Genomic DNA, 12,071 nt, shown 5'->3' with positions numbered 1-12,071 from the left:
TACTCCCCAAACAGATGCCTTCAATCATAAGGGGAAAAATTGATACCTTCTCAGAGATTTTTGCAAATCCAACTGGGGCCGTAGAAGGTTTATGGTGGGGGCTACGAACCTCTGGAACACCCTCTCTATTACCATCTGCCCTCTTTGATATCTTTCAGGCAAGCCATTAAGACCTGGCTGTTTGATGAATAATGCTCTAGCTCGCTTCTTGATTGTAGGTGCCAAGACATCGTCTGGTATTCGTGTGCTGTATGAATACGTAACATATCAAAACATAAGAATGGCAGAATCACAAATCAGATTTGAATTTTTTCCTTCACAGAGGATCCTTGTTTAGTTCCATTTCTACCCTTTTTAGCCCATATGTTCAAACATTTTTGATGAACCTAAGTATGTCTTCCATGTAGTAAATGACCTTGGAAAATAGCTGAGAACATTGAGTAAGTTTAGTGGTTGAGGCGGTTCATGCACTCCAATTTAGACTATGGTTTCCATGTAGTGGTGTAGTTAATTAATTCTAAGCGTGCAGTGGGGTATCACCTTCTGGTCCAAAAGTGTATCCAAATAATGTTTCAATAGCGCTCCACCCTGGGAAACGTCCCCGAATAGCACAGTTATATTCATTCTTAGGGAGGTTTTCATCCAAAGCTCAGTGATTTTACTTAAAATGCATTCAATTAGATTTGAATGTCTTTTCAAATTCTTTCTGTACTGTAATCCATTCCCATGAAATTGCAACATTCCATGTATTTTATAATCCAATCATATGTGGAATTGTGGGCTCAACACATGATTGGATTATTAAACACAATTGGGGGACACTTCCCCCAGGGGAGAGTGCTATTGGAACATCGATGTAAGTTGCGATTCTTTGCATATTTTATGTAACGTATGGATATTTCCTTAAAAAACTTTCTTTCCCATGCCTTAACATTCATTGCTGCACTAAATTTGTTTTATTTAACTGTTTTTTTCTGATGAAGCTGCATCCTACCTTTTATTGCATATTCCATAGAACCAAGAGTAAAGAACAATGAATCATGTAAAATGTTAGGTATAAGATTACAATGAATAAAATAAGTAACACTATCAATTTACAACAATGAGTCAGATATAGTAGTTATAGTTGGGAAAAGTACCTTCTTTAGTGGTGGAAAAGCTTGAAGGCGAGGGCTTAGGTTGTTCCCTAAAGGGGGACTGTGAAGAATAAGTTCTTACATGTTCCAATGGGATAGTGTTTTTGAGGTTAACATTACATCTTCTAGTCATCATGATGTCTTGTGTCAAATTAATTTGAGATCTCCTGAGGTGCTGACCAAACCCATTAGGTAGGGTGTATGCCAGGGATCCATCTTGCGTTTAATTCTGGATTCAGTGGGTAAGCATTGTGAACCTTTCAGAAGAGAAGAGATTGTAAAATGTCTTAGTAGGAGTTAACAGTCTGGCAGGTGACTGGAGAACAGCTGTCGGTGTAGCAAGTAATTAAAATATAAAGTTACAAAGTGAAGACTAGTAATATGCAAGTGAGTGAGGGAGAGTAAGGGCCAGATTTTGAAGCATTTTGCTCCCTGTTTGAGTTGTTAAATTGACACAAACCAGTTTTGTTATTTAATTTCCAACACAAAACTTGTTTTACACAGGAATGTTGCCTCAAAGTAAGATTAAGAAGGTGGTCAATAAATATTAGAATTTGGTGGCAACTGAGATAGACGCAAATAAAAAAACACTTTTTGCCTTTAAAAGAGGTAGAAATGTAAACAACGTTGTTGTCAGCTCCCTCTTGAAAGCCAGACATTCTCCAGACATCAGAACACAATTGGACTTGCCACACCTAGTGAGCCACATCAAATGATGACATTGTGAAGCGAGTGAACTAACTTTTTTTATAGTTATTTTTATTAAACAAAGAGAAAATGGCATTTCTTGTTACAGAAGGACAGATAATATTTTATACATACATAGCCATCATTGCAGTGATAAAACAAAACAATAGGTCACTGTACTATGCTAGAACACTACCACAGCATGATTGTCTACAGCACCTAAACACCATTTCAGTGCCCTAAAGCTTAAATGTATCACAGCAGGACCCCTTACACTACCCCAACACCACTATACTACCCTACTAGTGCATTTATAAGAAATATTGTTGTTTGTCTGAAATCACACTGTGAGTCAGTGAGCAATAGGTGAAATTGAGAGACAATGATTTGGTTGCTTTATGTGTTTGCAAACATATGAATACATGTACTCTTGCAGTGACACTATGCCTAGCACAGTTCCCTACAGTACAGAAAGACCAGTGCACTACCCTAATCCCTTAATGTACCTTCACCACGATCACCTAAACTACCTATTCACTACTGCAGTACCCCAAATCCTGAAACAGTACTCCAGCACGACTGCCTACACTACTCAAACACCATTGCACTACCCTAAACCTTAAATCTACCCCAGCACAACCTGCTACACTACAAAACACCACTGTACTTTTCTAGAACACTACCCTACCACCAACCCCTACACTACACAAACACCACTGCACTATCGTAAACCCTAAAACACTATCTCTAGCATGATCCTGTACAGTACATAAACACCACTGCACTATGCTAGAACACTGCCCTAGCATGACCCTCTACACTACCTAAACACCATTTCAGTACCCTAAAGTTAAATCTATCACAGCAGGACCACTTACACTACCCAAATACCACTATACTACCCTACTACTGCATCTAGAAATATTGTTATTTGTCTAGAATCACACTGTGTATCAGTGTCTACTTGGAGAAATTGAGAGACAATGATTTGGTTGGTTTATGTGTTTGCAGACATATAAATACATGTACTCTTGCAGTGACACTATCCCTACACAGTTCCCTTCACTATACAAAGAAATGTGCACTACCCTAAACCTTTAATCTACCGCCAGCATGATCACCTACACTACTCATTCACTACTGCAGTATCGTAAACCTTAAAACAGTACCCCAGTACGTCCTCCTACACTACTCAAACACCACTGCAATACCAAACAACAGTAGTACACAACAACCCCCTACACTATACAAACACCACTGCCGTACTCTAAACTGTACATCTGCACTGTTGATAAACGATAGTGACTGTTTATGTATCATGTAGTAATCTATTTACTAAAGTGAAAGTGAAGCAATTATGAATTCACTCAGTGTCTCTCCTTATAGTATTGTGATCATTTTCTTAGTATGCATGTACTCATAAAGTGGTTCAGGTTTTAATTCTATAGAGTGCTTCAAAGTGGTATGTACTATGTATGTACTTCTGTTTCCAACTTCACAGTTGTGCTTCAGGCCTAACATTTCTTAGTTAGAATTTATATGGAATGTGTTTGTTTAGTAATAAAAATTATAATTTTAAAGTTATTAATAAATATTTATTTATGAATATTTTTTACAGATACTGATTATCATCATTAAAAAAAGTTATCATGCCAGAGAAAAAAAGAAGAAAAAAAGCTCAGAAGAAGTATATTTAATTGAATAAAAAGGCAACTACAAGTATTGGAAGACCAACATAATGTATCTAAAAAGAGAAACATTTCTGGTAAGACCACAAAGGATTTCATAAAATATATTACAAGATTGAGAAAAAAAATGCAAATGTTGAAAGCAGTGAAAATGTTCCAAACACAGAATAAAGTGCAAAGATTAGGAATGGAAAAAAGGCAATGTCCATACAAAGGATACTACTAATAGTAAAAGGAGAGAAAATCAATATAAAGAAATGCGCAAAAAAATATTTTACAACAGAGTAGTCCATAATTTACTGAAACATACAAAGAAATGTAGAAAGAGAACAATATTTTATAAAAAGAAGAAGCATATTGAATCCATTGTTGAAAAGGCTTTTGAAGTAAAGAGAAGAATATGTATTTTAGTATTAAACAGAATTCGATCACTAGATAAACCAATCAATTTAATGAAGGTCAAAAGTAAGAGGAAAAGAGTAATTAACAAAAGTAATTTTTGTGATATTTTTTCTAGGGCAATGGAAATATAGTTCAAGTTCTGAGCCTTTTTTAATGAAGAGAGTTATTTACAGAGCAATAATTTGTTGCATGCAGTTGACACCAGTGGTCGAGCTTATGAGGTTAGAGATGGTTGTCCAATTGAGAAAGAGCAAATGGTTCCTAGAAATGCAGATGAAGAGATAGCTGATGAAGTTCTAGGCAGATGTCCTAAAGCCCCAGTGTACACTTGGGATTGTCGTAGTAGTTGTAGTGTACAACAAGAATCTATTGATAAATTACGCAATTTCTTACAAGTATATTGTAAAAAAAAGTGTTGAACAAAAGATTAAGCTGTTGCAAGGACTAGACCCTTGCAGAGTGAGAAAACATACAGGTTTGCAAGGTCATTCTCTGGCTTGTCTTTCTAGGAAAGTTTGTCAAAGTGTTTTTCACCATTTCAGGATGTTGGCAGTACATCATACTCAAATGTGGAAGTTAGTGAGAAGATTGTATTGTGCAAAAAGTCCAACACTAAAGTTAAATGAATTGAACAGTGCTCTTTTCGGAGGCTCAGTATCAGATGTGAAAAAGGGTTGTGATGATATTGAGTTTTGTTACTTTGGTCCTGAAGCAGAGAGTGAAGAAACTCATTCAATAATAGAAGAAAATGTTGGAGAGAATGTTGAAAATAGTTGGACAAAAATTACAAAGTTTAAGGTGATTTCATGTGAAAGGCCACATTTTTCTTGTATTTGTTGTCACCAAACTCACTATAAAAATCAGACTAGTAGTGTTGATCTGTATTTAAAAAGTGAAAAAGAAAAAGAAAATAATATGTGGAAAGAATTTGCAACTTATTTATTGGTAGAGAATTGTTTTGATTTGGGTTCAGAACAACGTATTTGTAAATATTGTTATAACAAATTAGATGAGAATAAAATGCCTGCTAGAGCTGTTCATAATAATCTAGAATTGGTTGCTATTCCTCCAGAACTGAGAGATTTAAACACCTATGAGTCTATTCTTATTCAATGTGTGCACCCATTTCAGGCTATTGTTCGTATGGAGCCTAAAGCAGGTAAACTGCATCCTTCAGATTTACAAAGAGGATTAAAATGAAGAGTTGTGTATTTACCGTTAGATTTAAAGAAAAATATTGAAACTATTTGTGTAGAGAGTGTAGAAAGTGAACCACTAGTTATTCTTGTTAATGGTGTGCCGACTAAGAATAACAAAATCTGCCAGGAGTTAGTGGATGTTAGGAATATGCAAAAGGCTACATTGTGTTTGATAAAAAACCATACATACTATAAGAATGTTTATATGGGAGAAGAATAAATAGTTTTAGCAGAAGATACTGAAATGTCAAGTGGATAAATTGAAAAAGTGGATATGTTAACATGTGAAGAAATCTATGAACACTACAGTGTGCATCCACTTCATTCAAAATAAGTGATGGGGAACACTATTGATTTGTTCCAAATGAAAAAATCAAAAGGAAGGAAGAGAGCTTGGAAGCTCGTTGTTTTCCGCAGTTGTTCCCAACTGAGAAAGGAGGACGATATGATAGACGTCCTGTGCAGATTCCTGCATCTGAATATCGAACGACAAGATTATATGCAGAAGATCCAAGATTTTGACAATGTATCCCTTACATATTTCATCTTTTATTTGAAAGTGACTTGTCTAAACTTTCATATGCAGTGGATCATATTCTACAATCTGGAATATATCTGCAAAATGTATCTGCAAAAGATTTTATGGATAAAGTGCACCAGAGAGATGATCATCTAATGAGTATTGGTACCGTCGTCATGGAGAACTGAAATGTATGCTCCGGAACTTAGGAACTCCTACATGGTTCCTTACCCTAAGCTGTGCTGAGTACGCTTGGGATGATTTGCTAGAATTTCTTCGAGAGGCAAATTCCAATATAGGAAATATTGAATACAAGACACCTGGAGAATTGTGCTCTTTGGATCCTGTTAATGTATGCAGGTATATTAATCATAGATTTGAGGCTATGATGTCTTTTATCTGCAATAAAAAAAACCTCCTCTTGGAGAAGTTGTGAATTTCTTTTGGAGAAAGGAGTATCAAGCAAGAGGTGCTCCTCATAATCATATGCTGTTATGGATTAAGGATGCTCCCAAATTTGGAACAGATGCAGATGATACTGTTTTGAGTTTTATTGAAAAATATTCAACATGTGATGTACCCAAAAGAACAGAAGAAAACAACTTAAGAGCACAAGTGTTACGATTCCAAAGCCACCGATGTGGAAAATACTGTCGACGAAAGTACAAATCTAAGGACAAGTTCTACACCACATGTCGTTTTGCATTTCCACATCCTGTAATGTCCAAAGGAAGAGTGAACAGTTTTATGTCATCTTTGTGACATACAATCACAAGAAAGTCTCCAAAAAATACCTACAATTTAAGAATAAATAAAGAGTCAAAATACATTAATGACTACAACCCAGTCATTTTGTCCATGTGGAATGCTAACATGGATTTTCAATATGTTGCAGACAATTCCATTGCTGTTGCTCGATATGTAACATCGTATATTACAAAATCAGAAAAGACGGAATTGAAAGAAATGTGGGAAGAGATTTCTCACGAGAAAATATACAGTTTCAGTTTCAAGATGTTATCCCATCGAGAAATTGGAGCACATGAATGCTCAGATCGATTATCATCTGCAAGTCTATACTCCAAATCTAGAAGAATCCTTTATGTGAGTCTAGGTCTTTCAGCAATGCGAAATCGAGTACTGAAATCGGTACAAGAAATTGAATATTTAGCATCAAAAGATCCAGAAAGTACAGATATTTTGAAAACAAATATGTTGGACACATATTACCCAAACAGAAGTCATCATCTTGAGAACATGTGTCTCTATGAAGTGCTGCAAAACTACACTTTTAAACGGAATACTACAGAGAACATCAATGATGGAAAATATGGAATAATTGGTTCTGAAGGATGTTTGGTGAAACAAACGAAAGGAAATTTGATTAATCACAGGAAGCTTAGTTGCGATACTGCTGATAAAAGGGAATTTTCCTATTTAGCCCTTTTACAACTATTCAAACCATGGCGTTTAGAACTGGAATTACTTGAAGATTCCTTTAATGGTTTTTAAAGATAACGTACAATGCAGTGCTTTTGCAAATTATGTGAAAATGTTGAACAATGAAATAGATCAAGAAGCTACAATTGCAGATGAGATTGCTAGAGACAGTTCTCAAGACAGTCAAAGTTCTGCTGCACTGAGTCAAGATCCACTAGGACAACCGATTGTTGAAAACGAAGCCGCAATCGCCATGAATGAGGTGGAAACAGCAATGAATCAAGGTCAAGAAAATGTAACAAACTTAGGAAACTTGGAAGACCAACTAAATGTTGAGCAAAAACAAATATATGAGCAAGTGAGACAACAGATTGACCATAGATTACTTCATGAAAGGAAGAGTGCTCATGCATGTAATTTCAACCTATCCGAATGTACGTGAGTGGACAAGCTGGAACAGGAAAAAGTTTTTTAGTTAAAGTAGTTACAAAATGTCTACAGAAAACAACTGAGTTGCATTTGTCTTGTGCTGTCACTGCTCCAACTGGGTTGGCAGCACACAATATTAAAGGAATTACTTTACATCGTTTACTAATGCTACCAGTAGAGCATGAAAACAAATTGGAATTCCACAAGCTACCTGGAAAGCTTGTTGTGAAGTTTCAAGAGTCTTGAAGAAAATTAAACTTCTCATTATTGATGAGGTAAGCATGGTATCAAACTTAATTCTTGCAATTGTGCATTTAAGAATGTAGCAAATTCTTAAAACAGAGTATGACGTGTTATTTGGAGGAAAACACATCATAGTTTTTGGAGATCTACTGCAAATGACTCCTGTAAAAGGACAACCAGTATTTAAAACACTTGCGCATGAAGACACCAGAAAGTCTCTGGGTAGTGTTGGAAACGTGAAAATATGGTCATATTTTGAATACAAAGAACTCATTACAAATATGCGACAGGCAAATGATGTTGATTATGGAACTATTCTCCAAGATATAAGAATTGGACTACTGACAGACATAGCAAACAAGCTTTGCAGACTTGATTACTTTCGAATTTGTTTCCAAATGAAAACGTAGTTCCTGAGAAAATATACATGGAAATTGCAGATAAAAAATCTGTAATCTGCTTAATGCCAACACTGCGTGAGTGTTCTATATTCAATGAACAACTTTTGAAACTGGAAAATGAAGAAATAATAAAAATGGAAGCCATCAATAAAATAGGACATGAAGGAATCACTATTATTTTGACTGAAAAATTGAATACAAAATTGGATTCTTTAGAAAAATCAATATCTAAAACTGCTGGTTTAGAAAAGAACCTATATGCATGTAGGAACTGTTGGATAATTTTGAGGCGTAAATTGGATGTAGAAAAAGGTTTAGTTAATGGAGCAATGGGCAAAGTTGTGGATTTTGTAAATTATCAAAATAAAGATGGTATTGAATTCTTAAAGCTTAATTTTGATCAGATTGAAGAAGTGAAACAAATTGGTCGTTCTGTTCGTTTTTTGCTTGTTAAAGATTTATATGCCCTTAGAAAACAGTTTCCATTTTCTCTGGCATATGCAGTGACTATTCATAAATCTCAAGGTTTAAGTGTTGACAGTGCTTTGGTGAACATTGGAAATACTGTGTTTAAAGAGGGTATGGCATATGTTGCTTTGTCGCGAGTCAGAACATTATCTTGTTTGTTTTTGATTGATTTTGATGATACTAAGATTACTGCAGATGCAGACTGTGTCAAAGAATACAATAGGTTAAGACGAATATATGCTCCTAATTTAGGTCAATATCCTGTATTTGAAAAGCGTGTGGTTGGTCGAAAAAGAAGGTATGAGAATATCTGTACCGAAGGTGTAGAGAAGGGAAAAACAAGATAATGTTGTGATTGCAAGTAAAAAGAAAAAGGACACTGTTGAAGAGATTGTTGGTTTTCAGTTTGAAAATAGTTCTGGCGTCAACTGCTATGCTAATGTAGTGGTGAATGTTGTTTTTTCTCTTAAATGTTTGCAACAGCAAATTATGAAGAATCGGGAACAAAGATTTTGTTCCTTGTTACATTCTGTCCATGAAAAATTGAGAACAGATAAAAGTAAAATACAAAGTGTTTCTGATGTTGGTAATCTTTTGGATGTGTGTTCTGGTTCTACACAATTTACACAAAATATCCAACAAGATGCTCAGGAGTTTCTAATGTATATGCTTTCAGTATTGGAAAATGAATGTGTAGACATAGAGAATATTTTTGGCCTTTTTTAGAAATGGGAACATCAATGTGAAAATTGTATGTATACATGTAGCACTAATGTAGACACTGGAAGATTTTTATATTTGACATTACCGGACTGTAAATCAGTGTCTTTCAGTAAATTAGTTAAAGCTGCAAACCAAAACATGGAGTTTAGGCAATGCAAATCAGAAATGTTATCAACATTATTTATACAAAGATATGGAAAATATATAATTTTAATGATGCAACGTTGTACAGCTGACGGAAGAAAATTGGACACTTTAATCAAACATTTTGTAGCTGCACAACTATCAATATCAGGAAGGACTTTTGTAGCAGTAGCAATCATTTTCCATGATGGTCCTTCAATAACATCTGGACATTACACTGCCTATCTCAAAAGTGAGAAAGGCTGGAGTATTTGTAATGATGCTGAGTTGGTTTTCAAACCTCATATTTTTAAAGCCAAAGTTTTAGGAAGATAATTCAGCCTCTGAGGAATTTATTGTTATCATTTCATAGGATTACCATTGAACAATTTACATAAAAACAACTGCAAAAATACAATTTGGCCTCAAGGAAATGTATTTCTTTGAATTATGGACTTTTTGTTCCACATTGTCTCGGTGTATAATTTTAACTGGCATCTTTTATAGTGTTTATAAATTTAAGTTATACATTTTCTTAGCAGTAATACATTTATATACATGTGATTTGTATTATCTAGTATTTTACTATAGATGTATTATTGTTTTTTTTAGACAATCTAATTGATTGTTTTTCTTTTGCCCGCTGTTATGTGATGAGTACAATTGAGATCACTATTTTTAGTGAAATTCAATATATTCTGAGAACAGCAAAAATGCAAAGAAAGTACTTTGTAAAATGTTAAAATTATTCTGTGCTGTTAAAATGTATTATTATTTTTTCTTTTTTTACAGCTCTTAATTTTAATATAACAAATTTAGCACCATTTACATTACAAAAAACTAAGCATGGGCGGATTTTGCGTATTGGCAATCCGCGGATCTGCGTATTTGCGTATTTGCGGATTGCGACAATACGCAAAATCCGCGGATCCCAGCGTATTTTTTTTTGCGTGTTCGCACGGGTTTCTGCAAGTTTGCGAGGGTTTTATTGTACAAAACGCTCGCGAACGTGCAGAAACCCGTGCGAACACAATGTGGCTACTCATGGCCAAACGGACGGGCTTCCATGCGAGTGGGCATGCCTCTTGTGTGTATAAAAGGTCATAGGCCGATCAGAGCAGCAGATGAAGATGCAGAGACTCCTGCTCACAGGCCTCTCCATCCAGCATCACAGCTGACTTTCAACGGTAGATTGGGTAAAGAAGGCACATTGCCCAGCCTCGACGGCGCTCTCGATTGTTTCTGGGCTGATGAATGAGTCACTGCATTTGAGCTTCAACAAGTTCCAGGGACCATCTGTGTACTGTTTCCAACGGCGCCAGCAAGCTGCCAGCGCCGTTGAAAAATAGTTACAAAGTTAGCTGCACCTGCTCTGTGCAAGCTAACTTTGTAACTATTTTACAACGGCGCTGGCAGCTTGCTGGCGCCATTACATGAGTGGGTGGGGGGAAGGGTGGGGGGAATCCGTTTCATCCGCGGATTTTGTCGGATTTTTGGGAAAATACGTAAAATACACGGATTGCGTATTCACCAAAAATCCGAAAAATCCGTGGACGTAACGGATTTGGCGCCCATGCTTACAAAAAACAAGTGAATAAAATGTGTACCGTTTTTTACGTGTATTACTGTTGAGGTAAGGTTTAGTAAGTCTTAAAATGCACAATGGACTGTGTTTCCACACAGTTGAAGAAAAGGAACATGGATGGACTAGATTTGTGCCAAAAAATTGCAATGCAGACAGGTATAAAATAGGGGACAGCTTCAGAACACCTGTCTGCAAGATACATGGTATAGTACAGAATAGACTGATATGGTGGTTTTTTCAGGTCTTGATAATTTTAGAATTAAAAGAAATGATACTCTTTAACTTAAACCACATCACTCAGTGTTTTTGCACATGTCATATTAGGTCGCATCCCTTCCCTTCAGTAATATATAAACATGTCCTATCAGTTCCCTAAAACGTAAGTAGTTGTAAATGTATCTTGTTCTCTGTTATCAGTACAGAAATGTACTCCTATAATACCAATTGGCCTAGCCATTAACTCTCTTTCTTATTTATAAGGTGAGGAAAAGGCATTCTGTGTAACTTTTATTTTCCATGTAAATATAATCTCATCATCCACAGTACTTTGTGTTGAAAAGGTGTTCTATAGGTTTTGCTGTGCATGTTTGCACAGAACACTCATAGAACAAGACATCTCCAGATTTATCAGAAATCATGAATCTGGATATGTTTGTGAATGCTGCACCATCCTCCTATTGGTGTAGCAGAGCACAATGAGGAAAATTGTTTTCACTTCTCTTCATTTTTTCACTTTCAATATATGATGCAATGCACACCATATATTGAAGGAGAAAAATGCCTTTACTGATTGTTTTTGTGCAGGAAGGTGTCCCTTCCTGCACAAAAACAATCTCCGCATGTCACGTACATCTTTGCACCATGGTGCAAGGGTGCCTGTGTCACCACATGGCTGCAGTTTGTGCAGCTGTGCAGAGGGAAGCACAGAGTTGCAACATATTTATGTACATATGTTACATCCCTGTGCTTCGGAAGTACCACAGCACACTGTACTTAAACAGTTTACAGTGTCATGCTGCAGCACTTC

The sequence above is a fragment of the Lissotriton helveticus genome, chromosome 4_1 (genome assembly GCF_964261635.1).
Source record: "Lissotriton helveticus chromosome 4_1, aLisHel1.1, whole genome shotgun sequence".
In the NCBI taxonomy this organism is placed as follows: domain Eukaryota; kingdom Metazoa; phylum Chordata; class Amphibia; order Caudata; family Salamandridae; genus Lissotriton; species Lissotriton helveticus.
This window is presented reverse-complemented; position numbering follows the sequence as displayed.